Source organism: Zalophus californianus, chromosome 6 (genome assembly GCF_009762305.2).
Source record: "Zalophus californianus isolate mZalCal1 chromosome 6, mZalCal1.pri.v2, whole genome shotgun sequence".
In the NCBI taxonomy this organism is placed as follows: domain Eukaryota; kingdom Metazoa; phylum Chordata; class Mammalia; order Carnivora; family Otariidae; genus Zalophus; species Zalophus californianus.
The window spans coordinates 19,864,238-19,887,278 of NC_045600.1; positions in this window are offsets into that span (position 1 = coordinate 19,864,238).

Below are 23,041 nucleotides of genomic sequence, written 5' to 3' on the forward strand. Positions count from 1 at the left end.
TTCTGGCAGGCTTAAAACATAATATCTTCTTAATGCTGAGTATGATTGAAGCTGTAGAATTATAAAAGTTATGTCACTGCCTTAGCATCACAGGCACTTACGGCATCACAAAAACTATTTCAAGGAAACTTAAGGAGTTGTGACTAACTATACAGATTATAAACCAAACTGGTCAAGTAAAAATATGGTAAGTTAATAAATATGTTTTAAAACATATATAAAGTAAATAACTTCACTTTACAAGGATAAAGGATGGAACCAACTCTTCAATAACATACAGCCTAAAGCAGAGTAGCATAAATTACCTAGAAGATAAAAGATAACTTATGACAAGTTTGACTCTCAACTGAAACTCAATGGTTTTGAAATTTCAAGAGTACAGAAGTCATCAACACATTCTCTTTGAGGAAGAGAATTTGAACGTCATGTGGGTCAGCATTTGGTTAAAAAAAGTGGGAGTGGAAGGCACCGAGGGTTTAGCCCACCTAAGACAGTCAAACTTTGCATTTATCTAGATCAACTTTCCCAGGTTATCAAAATGTAGTTGGATTCTGTCCTATTCCTTGGAAGAATACCTTAAAATACAAACATATGAAAATAATGTGCATATAGCTTCTTGATTAAGTTCTGCATTTTTCTTGGGCACCGATATCTAACTCAGAGAACTGCAGTTCCTTTAATTACAGGCACCTCAAATGTCTTCAGATTCTCCAGTCTTGAAAAGGCAAAGATAATAAACTCACTCAAACTAAAAAGTTAAGGTCTATAAATGGTAAACCTCCTAAAGCAGCACAGATTCAAAGAAAATCTTAACCCTAGGAATAAACTAGAAATTTGGAGTCAGTTAAGACAGAAGGTAACTTGGGTGAGAAGATCTTCTCAACCTGTTAAAAAACATACACAATTTGAAAGGTAATTATGTTCTACTCCCACGCCCCAAAAATAAAAGATTAGAATACGTACTGTTTCTCTATGGAGTCTTTGTTCTTGAGACCTTAGCACTAAGTCTGGGGAACAGAGCAGAGTAATGGGTAAGAACATGGGTTACAGCATTTGATACACTAGGTCAAATGCAGGGCTTACAACTAAATAACCAGATGTCCTTTGTTCATGGCTCCCCTGGAACTCTGTTTCCTCAGAGGTAAACTGATACTGTAACATTATCTGCCTCTTGGAGTTGTTCTAAGGGTAACATTTGGCAGATAAAGTTAAGTGTTTTGTGTGGAGCCAGACACATACTAAACACTCTACAAGAATCAGCTGTTATTTTCATTAAGCTTTTTAAATTGTTCACGCCCATGTCTTTGAGACATAGGTGCTTGGTAGCTTTTGCTTATGGTGAAATTTCCACCATGTTATCTTAATGAGAAAATACTGGCCGCCAGAGGGTAGTTCTAAAGAGTTAAGAATAGTTTTAAAAACTATGAAAGTCAAATGTGTTAAATACCCAATCACGCTTAGCTTCTATAATAAACACCCTGACAACCTGACATCACTCAGGGGACCCGACAAAAGGAGTTAACCTGGAAATAAGTTACTTTTTTTTCTTTTTGGAAATAAGTTTTAATAATAGAATTCTTCAGAGTTACCGACTTTTCCTTTTGTATTATAAATAATTCTTTATTCTACTTTTGATATTTGCGACTTTTCCTTTTGTATTATAAATGATCCTTTATTCTACTTTTGATATTTGCATATATTTATTAAGCAAGGACCACAACTCAGGATATAATTTAATAAGCAAGGTTATTGGGTAGGAAAAATGTGTAGAAAAATCAGTTATGGAAGATTCTGGATTTGGCACCATCGGTTGGGAAATAGCAAAATGAATCTATGAGGGCGATCTGTTTCAGTATTTGTCAGGAAAATGAACTCTGGGCAGAAAATTAGGGCCAGCAGCTTTAGTGACAAGGAGATGCTGAGAGAAGAAAAGCCACAGCAGAGTTAGATTAAAAGAAGAAATAATGATTCTACAGGACAGCCACTTCTTACTCAGAAGGGACTTACTGAGCACTATTTCCCTCAGGGTATCTGCTTTGGGGTGCATTCGGAACAGAGCCATCCTTAACGAAGTTCTGAATGTCCTAGTGTACCTACTACTCTTGCCGCTCCCCACAGTCTGTTCAGCCTGTCACAGTTCTCTGATGAGACCAGGCTCTCCAGTTGGAAGGGACCCATTCGCAATGAGTTAAGGACTGGGGCTATGCTACCTAGGAAGTGTTGACTTTGTAACCAAAGGACAAAAGTGAACACAGGTAAAGGAAAAACACGAATACAAAATAATCATTCCAATGGTGAGTTTCAGTTTCCAGATTGCAAAACAAAACAACTGTTGGTTCGCAACCTTCTGGGGAGCCTCCCGGGTGAAATATGAAACTGGCCTCCATGAAACTGTCCCCCCTCAAGTGGAGGGCAGAGAGAGACTGAAGGAAGAAGCTGGCCACTCCGGGTTGGTAGGTGGCAGTTTTCATAAGCAAAGAGAGCTTACATCCAGGCTTGGCTTGGGTGGCCCCAAGATGCCTGGATCCCCATATCCACCTTCTTACACATTGATAAAGAGTCCCTAACTGGGTTTAGTCATGTATACCATGCAGCTGTTCTCAACACGACATCACTATTTGAAGGCCATGGCCTTGGAGCAGCCTCTGAGTAGGAAAGTCAAGTGGAACCCACATTCCCAGGACAGGGCAAGGGGTGAGGAGCTTCTGATCGGCTGGGTCCAGCTCACAGGTCAATCAGGGGCCATGTCTTTTTGATGACTTCTCCACTAACAGCACAAAAAGAAGGAAGAAGTGAAGTGTTATTTCGGTATTCCTTCCACCACATTGTTTAATTTCTTCTGATTATAATTACCATTTATATCAGAGATATTGCAACTGTTGGATTTTCTTGAACAACATGATTTTGGGGAAGGTAAATTATCTCACTTACAACAATGGAATCCTCATCAGAAACAACGGTCCTGGCTAAAGGGAAGAGAGTGGCTACTTCTAATAACAACCAGTGAGTTAAATAGCAGAGGTCTTAGCTTGAGTGGTCTGTGCTTTGTTTTGGGTAAGGATGAATGATGAAGGGGTAAGAATACATGAGAACCGCTATATCCCTATTAAAAGAAAAAGCCTTGCCTCTTGAAGAAAATGGAGTATGTTCAGACAATGAATGTGCTCTGAGATGTTTAGGTTTTTAACCTAAAAAGACACTTTTGTTCATGAAATTCTTGAAGGCAGCTTTGTTTTGCTACAATGGGTCTGAAACTCTTTTGTTCTAGTACCTTTTTAATAATTGAAAACATTGCTTATGTCACATGATTTTTTAACCACAGCAGGGTAACCTCATACTCTGATCTTTTCCACTTCTTTGTATATTTTCAAAGCTTATGACTGCAGGAAAGAACTTGGATCAATTTGATAGAAATTTCAGTGGATTATCATATTTTATTCAGCTCTTCCCATTTCACTTAACAGCAATGACTATAAGATCTTTGTAATTTAGGTTATTTGGAGGATGGTACTTTCTTTCCCCCCTCTCCCTTCTTTCTTTCTATCTTCATTGTTGTTCAACAGATATTTATTTAAGTTTATTACAGCCCATGTGTCATGCTAGGTGTTGATAATGAAAAGTTGAATATAAAAATGTTTGGCTATGGAAAAATTCCATATGCTCTTGAAGAAGATAAGCAGATCATGCAATATTAGGGGTAAGAATGAGGCATTAGGGAAATAGAGTAGAGACAATGAGCAGGTAGCCCAGGGAGATTAGGAAGGACTTTTTGGAGGAACTATGTCAAATTTCATTCTTAAAACTTGAGTAAGAGGTAGTTAGGTAGCTAAGATGTGTATGGGGACATTTGAGATACTAGCAACAATAGGGATATATGCCTAATTATCTGAGAAACTACAAACAATGTAATACCGTTAGATTGCAAAATTTTATCAAGGGAAAGATAGCACTTGGCTATAGAGATAGGAAGGGCCAGCTCAGAGTCAGTTAAGGCTCTTGAATTCTACCCTATGGGATATGGAGTGTCAGGGCAATGTTTTTTATTTTATTTATTTATTTGTTTGTTTGTTTTTATAGGGCAATGTTTTGGAAAGTGCCTTAATATCAAGGCACCTGGGTGGCTCAGTCGGTTGCATGGCTGACTATTGATTTCGGTTCAGGTCATGATCTCAGGGTGGTGAGACAGGGAGATAGAGCCCTGCACAGGGCTCCACACTGAGCACAGAGTCTGCTGGAGATTCTCTCTCTCTCCCTCTCCCTCTGCCCCTCTCCTGCTCCTGCTCATGCTCTCTCTAATAAATAAATAAAATCTCTTTAAAAATTTTTCCAAACTGATAAAGTGGGCAAGTAGTGCCCATGCGATATTATTAAATAGGTATTGACGGCCCCTAATGGGATGGGCAGCTTCTAAGATGGCTCCCAATGACCCCTACCCACTGATATCCATGCCTTTATGTAATTCCCTCCCCTGGAGGATGCACTGAACTTAGTGTCTTGCTTCTAACCAAAACAATATGGCAAAAGTGATAAGAAAACACTTCCAAGAATAGATTGTAAAAGACTGTGACTTCTACATTGCTGGCATTCTTTCTTTTACCCTTTTATTTATTGGTTCTGTTGAAACCAAAATTCAGGTTGTGAACTTTCCTATGGAGAGACCTATATGGCAAGAAGAGAGAGAAGCCCATGGCTAACAGCCAGCAAAGAACTAAGGATCTCAGTACAACAGCCCTGGGAATAAGCTGGGAAGTAGTTCTATTCCCATTGAACCTTAAGATAATGGCATTTCTGCCTAACACCCTGAGGGAAGACTTGTTAGAGATCCAGAGTCTGAAAACCCAGCTTAACCACGTCAGATTCTAGCCCCACACGTATGGTGAGATAATACATGTGTATTGCTTGAAGCTGCTCCATTTCGGGGTAATTTATTAGGCAGCAATAGATAACAAATACACCTAGTAGCAAGAAACACCTTCCTGTCTCAGCTGACAGTGTTCCAAGGTCTACCATAATAGCTTTATTCTCTTGGGTTGTATGTTATTTACCCATGATAAGATTCAGAAATGAAGACATAAGTAGCGAACAAAATGGGGAGGAATCAAGAGCACCCTAGTCCTTAACATTTTCTTAGACTGCCAATGGTTGCTTATCTGGGAAGGACCCAAATTTTGTCACTATTGGAAGGATAAGTATGGCTCTCAGCTACCTGTCGTCTGACTGGGCACCGTCCCGCAAAGGCCAGCCTCTTTCAGGAGCATATTATCAAGAGGCACCAGCCTCTCCATGTCAATTAATGATTAACTATCATAGGTTTGTTTTATATATGCCTTGCTATGAATGAGGAGGCTCTCTTTGATGTCGGTAGAGGAAAGGGGCCAGAAAGAAGATGGAGATGACATTTTCACCCAAATATTTAGCAGGGCCATCTTAGACCATCTTCTTTGAAACTTTTCTACTTAAATATACCTACCTATTCCTCTAGGTGGTTATTCACTTGTCTATTGTTTGCATTTATACATTTGTTGAATAGCTAACAGGGGTGCCTGGGTGGCTCAGTCAGTGAAGCATTGGACTCTTGTTTTCAGCTCAAGTCATGAACTCAGGGTTGCTTCAGTCTCCATGCTTAACGTGGAGTCTGCTTGAGATTCTTTCCCCTGCCCCCTACCTCACTCTCCTCTTCTCCCCCTGCCCTCTTTCTCTCTTTTTAAAATAAACAAACAAACAAATAAATAAATAAAATCCTTAAAAAAGAGCTAATATATGAAAATACTTGCTGTTCCAGGTACTATGCCAAGTGCTTTTCATATGTTAATTTGTCTTAATCCTTACTACCTTTTTTTTTAAGATTTTATTTATTTATTCATGAGAGACAGAGAAAGAGAGAGAGAGAGAGAGAGGCAGAGGGGCAGGGAGCCTGATGCGGGACTCGATCCCAGGACCCCGGGATCATGACCTTTACTACCCTTTTGATATCCAGTTGATTTTCAGAGATTCTGAGTTAGTAGGTCTTGCGCAGAGCCAGAATATCCACATTTCTAACAATCTCCTTAGGTGATTTTGATGCCCTTTTAATTTTGAGGATTGTTATACTACACTATGAGTTTAAAATATTGATATGGAACATGCCTTTTAGAGACAAATATGATGAATTCAGATGTTTATTTAACACCATTTAGTGAGCACTTGCAAAAAGCACTAAGATAAGAGTGTGCTGATTTAGCACCATATGTTCAACTAAACAGGCAAAAGATTAGTTGTGTTTGATGGTGACTAGTAGAAGAAGAGATAGTGACAAAGGAAATCAGAGGCTGCATATTGCATCCAACTAGTAACTCTTCAGGGGGAGAAAAAGAACAAACTCAGTATTACAGCTAATGAAAAATAGTTGGCTACTTTTCAAATATCACATTTCCTCTCTTCAAGAAGTTCTATTTTTCCCCTTAGGTTTGTTCTTTGTTTTTAGCACTGGTCAGTGATTCCATTTAACTTCACAAATATTTATCAAGAAGTTAGGGCAGGTAATGGTCCTGGCCACTCAGGAAAAACTGTGGAAGAACATCCCTGGCTTTCAGCAGCTTATAGTCTAACAGGAGGAAAGTAAGACAAACAGGTAAATATTACAATATGTGAGAATACCAGAAAGAAATTAAAAGTTCAGAGGCATGTAGCTCTATCAGAGGAAAAACAAAATCAGAAACAATGCTTACCTTCCCGATTTGTTCTTAGAACACTTAAATTTTACAATCACTCAAACAAATTTGTTCTTCCCAATCTTTACTGTCCCAAACTCTGTTTTCTTTGGGTTGGTGCCGAGTGCTAAAAAATCCCATATAACCTTCTGTAACTGACTTCTTGTGCAGACAAGAGTAAGAAAAGTCAAGTAAAAAAATGCATATGTTGGTCTGTCAGCACAAAAACAAGACTGGGGGGTTATCAGGGACATTTAAATTTCTCTCTCAGATGACTGAGAGAGTGCAACCAGCTGCAATCAAATTGCATTGAAAATAGATACTTTGCAAATTCTCATCTAAATGAAAGTTTAAATTACCAAAAGCAGTCTGACCGGTTATCTTTGACTAAAGTGGTTTACAATTTGCATATAAACTTCATTTCTTTTTCTAATTAGGCTGAATAAAATGCATTCATTTTCTCTGTGATTATAGGCCAGCCCTGCCAAACACCTGTGACTGCCACAAATCCTAATTTGATATTTATTTACTTCAAAGCAATCTTATTATCTAAATGATTCAAAGCATCAAAGGCCTTAATTATTGATAGTCAGTTTGATAGGGTTAGTTTCCATGTCCTTGGGTAGGGGTTTCTGATTGGCTCTTTCCTTTTTAAGCATTACTTGGCTGCAAGAGGCCATATGATTCTGCTATTAAGGGTATTGGAAATTGCATTCTTATTTAATTTGAACTAGATTTAGACAGTATCAAAGAGCCAAGACTGATAGCTGCAATCTGTAGGCTCCCAGGTAAAATGTTTTAAATCCTTGTTTATCCTTAGTCTTCAAAATAAGCATTGTATATTATATGTATTTCCCAACCCTTTGAGAAAAGGAACATCTTCCCTTTTCTCTGAAATTTTAGGACCAGCCCAGGATCTGTTGTTAAAATAGGATAATGTAAATGCCATTCCACGGGCAAAAAGCAGGTATTGACAAGGAAGTCATTGGATGAGGGGCTTGAGGATGCTGGGTATTGTTTCGAGGTAACATTGTTTCTATGCCTGGAATTTACAGAAATGGAAGAGATGAGCAGAAGAGTTAAATAAAAACGTTGCAAAATTTTACAACTTGCTAATAGGTCCCGCAGGATCAATGGCACATAGCTAGCTCATCATTTCCTAAGGAATATTTCATTAGAAATTAGTTGAGCTAATTGAAGCTTTGAATGGAGTTTCAAAATATTTACCAGAGTTTCTTGAAGTGTGGATACTGAAGGGTCACTGAAACCCCTTCAAGGATTCCATGATGTCAAAACTATTTCCATGCTAATACAAAAAGTCATTTGCGTTGGGGTGCCTGGGTGTCTCAGCTGGTTAAGCATCTGACTCTTTATATCAGCTTAGGTCTGGATCTCAGAGTCTTGAGGTCAAGCCCCACATTGGGCTCCATGCTGGACGTGGAACCTATTAAAAAATAAATAAATAAAAATAAATAATTTTTAAAAATTAATTAATTTTAAAAAAGTTATTTGTCTTTTTCACTATCATTCTCTTAAAAGTATGTGGTGGAGTATTCCAGAGGCTACACATTACATGTGATATTGCAACAGAGTGATTACAGAAACCATTATGAAAATCTAGCTGTTTTCCATTAAGCCAATTGTCAGAGATTCACAAATATGTAAAAATAATACCACTCCCACAAATTAGTTTTCTTATAGATATTATAGATATTTTTATAAAAATATGGTATTTATGTTACCATGTAATAGCTTTATTATTTCTTTTAAAAATGGATTAATAAATATTTTAAAATACCTTACTGTTTTCATATGGCAAATATTAATGACAATAATTCATATTAATGAAAGCTTTTGAGTGGTTAATACTTGAGTAGTTTTTAAGAGTGTAAAGAGGACCTGAGACTAAAATGTTTGAGAGCCACTGATGTATGTAAATGAATAAACTATACAACTTGAGACGTTCATCACTTTGTGACTTTTCATCCCTCACATATTCTTTGACCAAATTCTTAGTCTTCTGTTTGCTCTGTTTTGTACGGCTCCAGTAATAAACAATGAGGATATAGCTTTCAGAAAGCACACAATCTGGTGTTAGAACTCCACTTGCAAAAAGATAATTCTAATGAAACTGATATGCTGCTCAGTTGCTGTGGTAACAGAGATGATTAATATGACAAGCTCAGCTTGGAGGAGTCAGGCAAAGCTTGATGGACAATGTCTGGCTTATAGTATTCAACCAACATTAAACCTCTGCTCCTTCCTTTCTTCCTATCATCCTTTCCTCCCCACTTCCCAACCCACTTGGTGCTGGATCGCCTTAAAAAGACTATTGATACCTAATGTATGACTCCACCCAATTAACCTTGCGTAAGTACTTCCAGCATTTCTTCCTGAAAAGCAAACTTTTAATGAAGGGAAGGCATAGGCAGGGGGACACTAGTGTGGGGTGGGAGGGTGAAGGCTTATACATCCTGCTGTAGATAAAAGTAGCATCGTCTTAGTGACCACTAAATCAATCTAAACGACCGTGCACTTAAATCATTGAGAAAGAAAGGGAGAGGAAAAAAGATTATATTGCTCTTAGGATTTGCAATGGTTGTCAGGCAGATGGGCTGTGGGTTCTACATATAGCCACTGCCAGATCAATGAAATGCTTTATTTGTGCTTGCTCTAAGCTATCACTTGTCAGGGGTGATCGCTTGTTGTGTGCTTCAGAACAGAGGTAACATGAACACAATGTGACACTCAATTAACCACATGTGTCAATCAGGAGAAACCCAATGGATTCTACTTTGTCAGCAGCCCCACTCCCTGTGTGTGTGTGGGAGACAGAACCCTTTCATTACTGGCACTTCCTGGAGGCTTCCTGTTTCTGGGCATCGCCCAGATCAATTCTTTAGACCTGAACTAATGTTTCAGGACAGAAATCTAAAACGTGAACCACAGGATTGCATTTATCTTCTCTCCTTGTTACATTGCTTAGGCCACAATTCAGTGCTGATAGAGGTTCACAAAATAACTCCTCCTTTTCTCTTCTGCCTTAAACTCAGATTTCTCACCCTTCTAACCGAGTGTAATAATGATATTGATTAAAGGTGGTGTTTTTCTTGGACTCAGTTGTGCTCCCAGCCCCCAGCTCCTACTCCTTTTCCTCTGGCCGAGCCTGGGACATTACCGCATTGGGTAGACTCAGCCTGGTGAAATGATGTATTTTTAACATTTTTTTTTTGACATTTCCTTAAACCCGTAGCTCCGAGGAGCTGGAAGGAAACCCTGGCTGCTCTCTTAGTCTCTGTGTTTGTTCAAAACAATTATTTTGTTAAACGAACAAATGAATCTTACCATGTTTTACAAAAACACAAGTAAAAAAATAAGGACTTCTAATCTCCAGGAACAAAACTTCCATTACATATTGAAAAAAAATTTGTTGGGTGTTGTAATGCAGTATTTAACCCCTTTATATCATTTTTCCCACTTATAGATACATAGATATATAGATATATAGATATAGATATATGTTCATTTTTCTAAGCTGATAACTTCCTCTTTTATTCCTGATTTCCTGATTTCCTTCCCAAAATAAGACTGAAGGGGTTGGTCTGCCTTTACATGTATACAAGTAAATTATAATTCAAGATTATAAGAATTAACATGCATTAATAAAAGGCAGTACATTTTATAATGATATGGAGAAAACACTTCTCTCACTAAATGTTAATAAAACAGAAGACACCATAGCATCTAGCAGCCGGGAAGCGCTTCCATGCAGAAGGCAGTCTGTAGTAGTAAAACCAAGAACAAAAGATCTAGGACTGCTTCTTTTTGAATGCTGACTCTGCCATGTACTAGGTGTGTGGACTCAGGCAAATTATTAGATTCTCTGTGCCTCAATTTTATCTTCATAAAGTGGAGACAGTGGCATTACCTACCTTGGGGGTCATTGTGATTAGTGTATGAGTGATTGCATTTAAAACACTTGTAACAGCAGGAGAACCATTCTAAATGATACATGTTTTCATTCTCCTTATTACTTTATCCTTTCTGAAATAACTCTGTCATCCAAGTGCTGCTAGCCTCTGGTATCTTATTAATTCTAATTTTATTGTTCAACATATTTCAACATACTGTCTCTTGATTTGGAGTTGAAGTGCTTGTCTTTGGAAACCCCATCTGTTGGTTTCAGTTTTGTCTTTTTGGGGTATGCAGTACAAATATATAGCTTCTTCCACATAGTAGGCTTTCAGCCACTTGACTCTAATGATCAAGTTACCACTTAGACTTCACTTGTCTGAATTAATCACAGGCACATTTGACTTTGAGCTCAAGATCTGGAACCAGGTCTCCCAAGATCATATCAGAGCTCAGCAACCTTTAGACATGGAATGTGGACACTTGTTTTTTTTATTTAAGCTTGTCTATTCCTTGATTTCTTCATCCATAAAATGGATAATATAACCAACCTCATCATCTTTATCCTGAAATTTAATGTGCTAACCCATGAAAAATGCATATTACACCCCTTGAGGAATGGAGCGTAACTCCCCACCCCTTAAGTATAAGCTGCACAAAGTAACTTCTTTCCAAAGAGTGAAATATGAGAAGGGGAGAAGTAAGTAAATTTACAGTGGGCAAAATCTAACAAACACTACCTCAGCCATGTAATCAAAGTCAACATCAACAGTGATAACTAATGTTGTTATTGTTATCCTTTATAGGATGTGATGAGTATGGCACTTTAGTTCTGTGGTCTTCCCACCAGAACCATAGGCCCAGTCTATTTGTGAGAAAAACATCAGACAAATCCCAACGGAGGCTAATCCTACAAAATACCTGACCAGTACTCCCCAAAACCATCAGTCATCAAAATTAAGGCAAGTCCAAAAAACTGACACAGAAGCTTAAGAAGACATGATGAATAAATGTAATATGGTACATTAATGGGATATTGATGGGATTTTGAGACAAAAAAAAGATTATTAGGTAAAAACTAAAGAAATGAAAATGAAGTATGGACTTAAGTTAATAATATGTATTGGTTCATTAATTGTAAGAAATATATCATAGTAATATATGATCAAAATGATAGAGGAAACTAGATGCAAGGTATAAGAAAATTCTTTGTGCTTTCTTTGCAACTTTTCTATAAATCTAACACTATTTTAAAATTGAAAAGTGGAAAAATGGTATACAACAGTGTCTGAACATAGTAAAAACTCAATACGTGCTATTATTATAGTTTATTAGACTTGTTTTCATGTGACATGGATTCCACTTGAGATATAACAAGATTTGAGAAGCATGTGTATGTGGGCGGGGGGGGATATGTTTGTGAGAGGGAGGCTTATTCACACAGTCATTGACCAGGATTTCAGGTCTTTGCATTGATATGGATCCCAAAAATAATTCTGGATTTGGTACTGTACTCCCCTAGCACATGCTACTATTTAACAAATTTTTCTCTGGGAGATCACTTGACTGTCCTTTAAGTATTCTGAATCAAAATCTGAAACTCTAAATTAACAGTGGGATGATAAAACTTTATATTAAAGTATTGGTGTGAATTTTGGTTCAACGTTGTGTCTAAATTAAAGGAGGTATAGTTTGGAATGATTGGCATGTGTTTGACTATCAGCAGCTTGCCATCATTGAATACCTGGCTGCACTTAATAAACACCAGGTTTATATGTAGCTAGCTTCATAAAGTAGAGGTCTCCAGGGCTCTCCTGTTAAAGCAGCCTGTGGTAAAAAGACATTCAATGCCACCTGATGCTATTGCCCTTGCATCTTCTGAAGCTCTCCCATAAATTTGTTCTACCTCCTAGGACCTGACAACACAGATCTAGGTCTTCATGGCCCACAGATGCGCAAAAATTCCCACATCTTTTTCTCTGCCACGTGAATACTGATCCCTAGCCTGGAATGGGGGAAGGATATCCCTGTACTTTCACTTCGGGAACGATTTTACTTTCAATCAATAAAGTCAATCACTATAGAGGCAAAACTGTTTCTTGAAAATCTGTAAGTTTGGTGACTCCTGTCTAGTTATTCTCAATACTTGTGTTTTTTTTTCTTTGACATTTTATTTTCTCTATTGAAATTTGGTAATGTTACTACATCACAAAACAATGAAAACTATGATATCTTTTCCATTTTACATAAAGGGATCCATGTCCTCTCAACAGTTTTCTTGCAGATGCTGACAGTGTATTTCCCATGTGAGGATGTGAGGATGCATAATTCTCTACCAACCCTACTTTACAGCAGTGCTTGTGGTTTCTCACTAAGCTGTTTGCTCATCTGAAGATGTATTCTAGTATTTCAAATAAGGTACATGAATGAGAACTTAGCCATCTAGGGGCAGGGGCCCAGATTATAGGGAGCAATTACCTTAATTTATATCAATTCCTCACTTACATTAATGTATAACCAATTATACATTGTATCTTTTTTTCCCAATAGAATGTCTCCAGCTTATGTCTCACATATTCCATAATAACCACTGACAAGTCCAGCCACACCTGTGTTTGTGAAATCAAGCTGTATATCATGGATGATAAAATACCTGACAGAATTTCCCCAAGGGTTTTAAATATATGGAAATTGGTACAGAAGAAGTGCTTAATGTTATAAACACTCATATTTATTTTTCCCAAAGACTGTTTAAGATTATGATGGCTCCAGTAAAAAAAAGCAAAATAGTGAATGATTGTGTGATGAGAAAGGGTATATTCCCATTAACCTTCTCAGATTTGTGACTGAAAATAGAGTTACACATTTTCAGAGCATTTTATCTGCACCTCACCTGTAAGGTTAACTTTTTTCACTTTGAAGTTATAACAAATGAAGAGCAGTATAGTCCTTACTATAGTATAAAGCCCCTTGTTATTCTGCCACCCTTCCCTATCTTTCTCACAGTACCTCTCCTTTGTTCACTCGACACACATTTTTTATGCATTGGGGATACAAAAGTGGGCATGATGTGGTTGCTACCCTTAAGGAGCACATATTTTTAAGCAGACTACATTTTGAACATGCTGTTGAAGTGCAAAACTACTGGTTCTTAAAGAGCTCCTTGAAGACGGTGGCATCAAATCTGTGACTGAGAGGACCAGAATGAGGTGCCAGGCTGTGGGAAGTGTGAAGGGTAGAAAGCATTTCAGGGAGAGACAATAGCAGTCACTCATTGCCTTTGTGGAGAAGATAGTATACGTTTGAGGAATGAAATTTTGAACTAAGGATAAGAACAGTAGAGAAAGTTTCTGTCCTTCTGCTACAAGATTGAACTGCAGGAGAGGGCTGGACAAGGTTAGGTGGATGATGTTTAATGTAAGTAATGGCATTGCAGGGGAGCATCAACTGTACATGAAAAACTGCCCACTGGAAACTCAAGGTTATCTTTAAAAAGAATCATGGCTGTTCTCACCCAAATGTAACACTTTTATTGGCTCCAGGAGGAAACTTTTGCTCAAAAACATTTCCTCTGAAATTCCAACATTAGAGATTTATGCCTGTGTCTTAAGAAGCTCGATTTTTTAAATGTCAGTACTACTTGAGGTTAAGCAGAGCTATAATTCGTCCATGGTTTGGTGTGGAGTCCCATGATACAGATGCTTTTTTTCTCTTTATGGCTTAATCACACCAATTATGACTGGAAAATGGGAACTTCCATGGGAGGGTAAATGGAAAGGTCACCCTTCCTCTTTGAATTATCAGAGAAAGGGTCTGTGCAAAGAGCAGGCCACTTCAAGAGGCTGCAGAAGGACACCTGGTGAAGAGAGGGAGCTGTGTGGAATAACACATGTGAACTCCATCCTCTCACTCGATCTCTAGCAAAGTACCAATAATTCAGTTTTCTTTTGTCTTCAAATCTTATTATCCTTTCAATGATTTTTTTAGATAAATGGCTTCCTTTTAATTGGCAAATAAATATTGTGTTTAGTGTAGTCTTTTTTTTCCTGTAAAAGTGACCGACCTACCCATAATAAAGACACTAGCTGCTGCTAATTAGTATATTAGTAGCAAGTTACTGGCAGTATATCACATAGTCTAGAAAAGAAAGCAAGAGAAAAAGCCACATTTTATTTCATTTTCTTGCTAATTCACAAGGAGTTACCAGTAACTTTTAATGTCATAACCAGGAATTTTTGAGGGTAGAGGGCCAAGAGAGTGAAAATGTGATAAATTAATAATCCTAATGAAAGGAAGAATGGTTTGAAATTTAGACAAATCTGAATTTGGATCTCAGCTCTCAAAAGTAATATTTAGTAAACTCTCTGAACCTCATTTCTCACATTAGTTAAACTTGAATAATACCTATTTTATAAGACTGTAGGGAGGAATAAATAAAGTAAAATAAAGTATCACAGTAGCCTATACATATTAGGTGATCCACTAATTATAATATAATTATAATAATGCAATAGTGATGCAATTCAAAGTACTGTTCAACACTGACCACTTATAAGAGTGGAAAGACAGAAGAACAACAGATTTATGAAAGAGAGGATGTAAAAATACTAGTGTATCCTATAGAGAGCTTCCTATGGTCAAGAAGTGACTTTTCTGTATATTAACTAAGACTTCCCATGTATCGGGTAACTGGGTGGCTCCGTTGGTTAAGCAACAGCCTTCGGCTCAGATCATGATCCTGGAGTCCCAGGATCGAGTCCCACATTGGGCTCCCTGCTGAGCAGGGAGTCTGCTTCTCCCTCTGACCCTCCCTCCTCTCATGTACTCTATCTCATTCTCTCTCTCAAATAAATAAATAAATAAAATATTTTAAAAAAAAGACTTCCCATGTATCAATTTATTGAATTCTCAGGAAAACCCCATGAAATAGGTGGACTATAATCACTCACCTTCTATAAATAAGGAAACAAAGGCATAAATAAGTTAATTTTATCAAGGTTAAAGAAAGAAAAAAAGCAAAAACCATTAAGTAGCAGAGCTAGTATTTGAGCCAAAGCAATCTGGTTCAAGGCAGAGCTCTTAAGACATTATGCAATAATGCCTCTGTCATATATTAAATTCCCTGCTCATACTCCAAAATTATCTTTATTCTGCATTATATTAACATTAAAAACTAATGGCATCATATTGTGATTTGTCATTTTGTACATACCCTTGTGGAAAGTATCAAAAGTTAATTTAATTAATTAGTGAAGATACTTGGAATTATGGCACATTTTTATTTAGAAGATGCATAACTCAAAACATAGAGATGGCTGATGACTGTTTGTTAATCCAGTATGTATTGCAAACATATTGAGGAGATCTTTAATGTACACCATCTATTTCTTTTATGTGTGCAATCTTCCTTGTGACAATTAATTATTATTAATTCAGCATATATAACAAGAACAATGAATTGTCTTTGTCCGCAGGCAGATGAGAAACTTCACATCTAAATGAGTACTTTCCCCTTTCCTCAAAGTAGTCACTTTTAGAAGCCAGATGTTTATTTCCATGAGGGTAATTTTCTTCATTGTTTCTTCTTTTATTTTTAAAAAAGCCGACAAGTCTGAGATATATTTATTAGTTTTAGTATTCTCAATGGTAGCAACATCGCCTTTTTATATTTATATTTTATATTGTTGAATTCAATAGATGGATGGGTAGATAGATGATAGATGGATAGATGATAGATAGATAATAGATGGTAGATAGACGATAGATAGATAGATAGATAGATAGATAGATAGATAGATAGATAGACAGATGATAGATAGATGATAGAATTGGAGGAAGTCATCGAGAAGATATGACTGCTGGTTGACCTGCAAGCTGGATCTAGACAATTAGAGGCTCTCTACCCTCTCTCTGCCGTTGGAATTTACATGCTGCCCACTGTTCCCCTAGCCAGGCTGTTGCCAAGGATGCAGGCTTAAGAGAGCAATGTATTATGGAAGCCATCTGGACTGAATACATGACTGAGTACCATTAAGTACACCATTAAGTACATAAGTAGGTACATTTACCATATGTAAACTTTTAAGATTCTGGTGGGCAGTATGGAGATCTACTCATCCTCGTGGTCTCCCAAGACAAGCCTCATATGTAAGCTCCTTAGCTTATTAAACTTGTCACCTACCAATCTGGAGTGGCCTGCCTCTTCAGTATCTCCTGGCCCTCCATTTTTGGGGGCCAGTTTGCAAACCAACAGATAGATAGACATGTGTATATATACCATTATTTATTATATTTAGTTATGAGTATCTAGAGTTATATATACTTATATATAATTACTTATATATCCATATATCTGTATCTATATATCTATATATAGATATATATATATATCCATATATCTGTATCTATATATCTATATATAGATATATATATCTATATATATAGATATATATATATATATATATATCTCTATCTATCCCTCTATTCATCTTTTCTCATCCTACATTATTTATGGTTCTTACATTGCTCAGGTCTTTCTTGTCCAAAAAATGATTGGGTGAGACGCTAACAAAACTTCTGTAGTCCTTGCGAATAGTAGGTAGATAATCCATGTTTTTAATCATTGTAAAGCAGCATGTGATGTATTGATATGCTGTTTCCCTCATATTAGATTCCTTAGTGTTTTATATATGGATGTTTTATATATTCCTCCTCTCTCTCCTCCTCCTCCTCCTCTTTCTCTTAGTATTTATTTTTCTTTATTGAACTGGATAAGATTTGCTATATAATGCTCAATAAAGCATTTTAACACATTCCCACCTTGTTTCAAATCTTAGGGGTAAAGTGTTCAGTCTTTCACCATAAACTATGATATTAACTGCAAGTTGTTTGTAGGTGCCCTTTATCAGATTAAAGCAGTTTTCTATATTTCTACTACGCTGAAAATTTTTTATTACAAATAGATATTGAATTTTGTCAAGTACTTTTAATATATCTATTGAGAGGATCACATATTTTTTCTCCTTTATTTAATCATGTGTGCACAAATTACACTAATGATTAGTGAATTTCTGAGAAAATTCCACCTGATTCTAATGCATTTTATTTTTATATTGTTGAATTCAATTTACTAACACAGTATTAAACAACTTTATATCTGTAGTTATGATAGATTTCGGCCCCTCTTGGTACACAAAGAGATTATTGTATTCAAAGTTTCCAGGGGACTCCTCTGAAGATTTCTAGAGTCCCTTTTCTATGCATCTCTCCTCTGTTATCCTGTAAAGCTCATTCCTTTTTCTTTTGCATCCCTGAATTCAAATCTTGGTCTCCTCTGCTAGGCAAGACACTGCTTTTTGGGGGGGGGGGAGGGCCTCCATTGTCTCTGCTTAGGAAATGAATCCCAGACAGAATTCCAGGGTGAATATGGAGCTCATCTTATGTATTTCTCTTCTTTTAAGGATCACAGCCCTGTTCATCGTAAATGGTTGCTGCATATATTCGTCTAGCTCTATAGCAGCTTGAAGTGGGAGGTTAACTTGGGTAACCATTACTGAATCTTGGCCAAGCTAGCAATCTCTTACAGTTAAGAGCTAATAGGAAAATCCCTCCATTCCAAAAAGAAAGTTCATTTTAAAAGCATCTTTTGAAATCCCTTGATTATGTCTTTATTCATTTCCATTGAGTTAACATATTAGAAGATATTTAGTTTGTATGTGCTTGTAATTTTATGCACACCCACATGCCATATCGCTATAAAACCCGTTTTCGTCTGTTTGTTTGTATTATCCTCAGTACACAATAAAGATTAAAAAAGTAGTGGATTTTTACGAGTCGAGAAGATAATTTCATGCTTTTATTGCTTACCCAAGAGTTCCACTGTACTACTACGACATATAAAGTCACTGGGAAAGATTCATATCCATTTATACTGGAAATTCATATTAATCTTACTCTCCAAACATTTATTTTTGAACAGTATATATTGCTTCAGTGCCGAAACATGTATGTAAAACTTAGAGTTACTAAGACTTGCTTTCTCTTCTATATAGTACATACATGGTCAATTGAAATGTTGGTAGTGGCTAAGCAGAGAACTACTAAAGAAGTTAAAGCTAAAACAAAAGAGCTAAACAAAAGAACGAGCATAGGTCATATCTGATGAGCAAGTTACTTCCCAAGTGGTCATATTTAAATTTTTGTTTTCTTAGTCTCATCTTGCATTAGAGGCAAACACCAGAATTGAGTCAGAAGTAATTTTTTGTCGTAAATTATTCTGGTGTTGAAATTCTAGCTATACAGACATATACATCCCAAAGGTATTATATGATTACTGTGAAGTTAACTTAAAATCTAGTAGCTCAATCAAAATACTAACTGAGAACAATACAAGGCATCCCTATTATAACCACAATACTTATGTGGTTGAACCCTGTGGATTACCTAACCTTTGCTGTTTAGGAAGATATTTTACTCAGAATGCCAGTGTAATTTATAAGCATATGCTTGCAAAAACAGATGCTAATGTAAAATATTTAGGACATTAAAATTAAATATCTCATGCCCTAACATAGAAATAGGCATTGGTATGTCAATATTTACATTATTTGTAGTTAAATGTATGTTTTCCCATATGTTCAAAAAGAAAAAGTAACAGGCATCAATTCCTCCCTTCACAGGTTTATAACGCAGCACGTTGCTGCTTAAATAAAACATGATGAAAGTGGTCTTTCTAAAAGTCTTTTTAGTTTAATTTTAGTGAAAACACCACACGTGTGAGTTATAATTTGGAAAATACAAAAAGTAGAAAGAAAAGTATCAATACTCCTCATAGAACTCACACACTCACTCATACTTTTTCTTTGTTTGAAAATTGAAAATAAGACCAGACCAGTAAAACTAGACCCATCACTGACTTCTGATAGCTATCTAAAAACAACTCTTAATAAAGTTTTAATTTTTTCTGATTTCCAATTTTGTGTGTTTGTAGATAGATAAGTGTGTATATGTACATAAATTTACATGGTCATTATCTTATTATTTGTTAGGGTCTCTGAGGGTCTGAGAAGACCTAATAAATAGCATTCTTTTTTTAAACCCAAATGTATACACATTAGGAGATAAAATAAGTATTAAAGGCTGACCAAATTTCAGCATTATTTCTGGTAAAGGCTAGGATGGTAGATACAGCTTAGTATGAAAACAAAATGCGCACAGCATATAAAGCCCAGATATAGGCAGGCATACACCGGATTAGGCAGCGTGGCTACAGGTGAGTCTTGCCCCGGCTGGACTTAAGAAATGAAAGAACAAAGGAGAACTCCTGATCCTAACAGGTAGCTTGTTCCTAAGAGAAATAAGGGAGTTGCTGTGTCAAACTTTGTTTTTCTGAATCTACTCTTCCTCATGTAACAATTAGATAAGTGACTGTACCTGACCTGAGCCAGCATAAGTAGGGGAAGAAAGGCCAGGAATGTTACACTATTGAGCTTTGTATGGACAGAACTATTATGAATGGAGAATAGACATTCTCCCACAACACTCTACATATTTATGTATATAATTGCTTGTCTTTTGCATTTTTATTTGAGTAGAGACCTTAAAGAGAAGGTGTGGAATCGTTTTGGATGTAATAGAATATGTGCTGCCGAAGGGAGCTCGAGTTTTGGACGTAATAGAGAACTAGCCTGACAGTGATGTTCATCAGTAAGAGGATCTTCAACTCATTCCATTGTAAGTGGTGGTATGGTGGAGTGAAGGACAGGCTAAGGTATGCATATACCTGCTAAGGTTTGCATATAACTTACTAGTTGTTTGGACGTGGGCAAGTTCCCCAAACTTGTTGAGTGTCTCCTTCAATTATGAAATAAGGATAATAATACCAAACCCATTCACTTGAAAGAAAGATAAGATAAAATAAAGCACATGGAACATAGCAGATACTTAATAAGATTTTTAGTTCCTTAGTATTGTAAACAAATTCTGTTTTTCAGGTTTAGTTCAATTTATTATGGACTCCTTGAGGCATTAATGCAAATTTCAAAATACTTAGCAAAATATTCATATCATAAGCAGTGGTAGTAAATTAAAATAAACAGGTTGTTTTCTAACTATATAAATATTATAGTGCAGTGTAAAAGAATTATATGATCAATCAAGTAAATACAAATACTTATAGCATTTATTTAAATTTTTTAAACAAAGTAGGTAGGCTATTTTATTAATCTGATTAAATTTAATTGGTAGTTTTAATGTTTTAATGGACTATCTTTTGTGACTGTGGAACTAAAAATATTTTAGAGCAGTAGACCAATATCCATTTTTGATGTGTAGCCTTGGGATTAGCTCTGGAGAATGTGTTGTAGGTTTCATCCTCAACTTATGAAATGGGTCTTGATCTAATATTTCTCAGTGACAAAAGAAATGCAGCTTCCCCAGGTGTTTTGGACTCCTGGATATATGTGTTGAAGAAAGCATGCAAGTAGCAGGCATGCAAGAACATCTATTCAAATACAGTTAATTATGGCAGCACTTCACTCTTATTCAGTAGAGTGAAGTATTGCCAATTCCTAAGCATACCAGTTGACATAAATATGACTCATTATAGAATGTTTGGGAATTTGGAATGGTGTATGTTTATTTCATATTTTTCTGAACACCCAGGGAAATGTTAATAGGACAAATTATTTCCTTAGTGTACTGTTAATATAATAAAAGCCTTCATTGATTTTCATTCATTCATTCATTGAAGATTTTGTTCAAAAAAGGTATACTGATCACCTATTAAGTATCACACCATTCAACACTGACTGTTCTTTTGGTGGTAGAAACACAAAGATGATTATCTTACTCTCCTTGTCTACAAAGAACTCATACTCTTCTGGGTTTTTTTAATAAGGAATTTCCTCTTTTTTGGAGAGAGAGGATTTATTTGATTTTATTTTATGAATCATACCTTATATCATTTAATATCTCCTGACACATTTCCATTCGGATGATGCATTTACTCTAAGCAACACAAACCTGTATTTGCATCTTTGACAGCAAAGGAGAGACTGACTAATGGAATTGATGCTTGGTTTGAATAATGTAGGATGTTGTGACAATGACAGTAGCAACGAATCTTAAATAATAGGCCCTACCTGATGCAATTTAAAAATATGCACACAGTCTTAGCTGCAAATATGTTAGATTTCATTGAAGCTTCTGCAATGCAGCTGAGTATAATCCATCTCAATGAGAGTTGACAAGATAAACTAATTTCTCTTAAAAGCACTTCCCAATTACTTTTTTTTTTTTTTTTTTTTGCTACACACTAAGCAGTTCGAGGCGTTTGAGCACAAACTCTTTCCTATGTCTTTTCTCTATGTAGAGAGAGGAAATTGAAGAATATGGTAAGTATTAGGTGTTACTTCCTTCTCTGGCTTGCAAACAATGACTTCCTATAGAAAATGGCCTGTGGACACTTGATTATATCAAACTTTTGGGTAGATGTGACGTACATTGCTAATGAGAATAATTTAGAAGAAAGAGATTTATATAACAACTTCCTTTTCACTTAAAACAAACATATCTTGGAAAGATAAAAAGGAGGAAAGGGAGAGAGGGAAAAGGGGAGAAAGGGTTGAAAAGAAACAAAACATTTCTCCTTTTTTACCCTGAAAGCAAAATCTCAGAACAAAGTAGGAAAATCTTCCTTACTCATGTATATATTCACAAAAGCTGTCCAAAAATTTTAAATAAATAGAACAGCTAAGTTTAGCAGCATGCAATTTTAGAAAGGTCTGAAATATTAGTATGTGTATCCTTTTCTTAAATGATAATCATGCAATGAGAGTTACCCATGAGGATAAAATATGCTTCATCTCAAGTGTCATTGCTTGAAATTTAAATATTGAGAGAATGAGTGTTCCCAGAAAATTAGTAGTCTTAAATAGTACTCAACAGACAGCATATATCATTTCAATATCATTTCATTTTGTGTCTTCATCTCAATTTATATCAATCTTTCCTTGACAAAGTTATAATTAATTTTGTAATTTACATATAGAAGTTGGGTGAACTTTTCCTTCACTCACAATGATTTAGCATTAGAGATGAGATTGATGGTGTTTTAATGAAGAAAAGAGAATAATAAAAGACTTTAAAAGAAAATGACTTGTTTTGGTAATGAGACATGATATTATTTTGATGAAGATTAAGAGAGTTGGAGTCCATGTAAGGGAAAAAAAAAACATTCCTAGAGCATTTAATAGGACAAACAACCATAAAAAGATGAATAAAAGAAATTGTGCTACTATAATAGTTTATACAAATGAATAAGAGAGTTTTTCATAGCACAATTCTGAAACTATAAAGAACATTACAATATATTTGAAACAGAATACAGAGAAAAATATTAAAACGGGTGAGGCATATTCCAAAGGAGATGCTAAAAAACA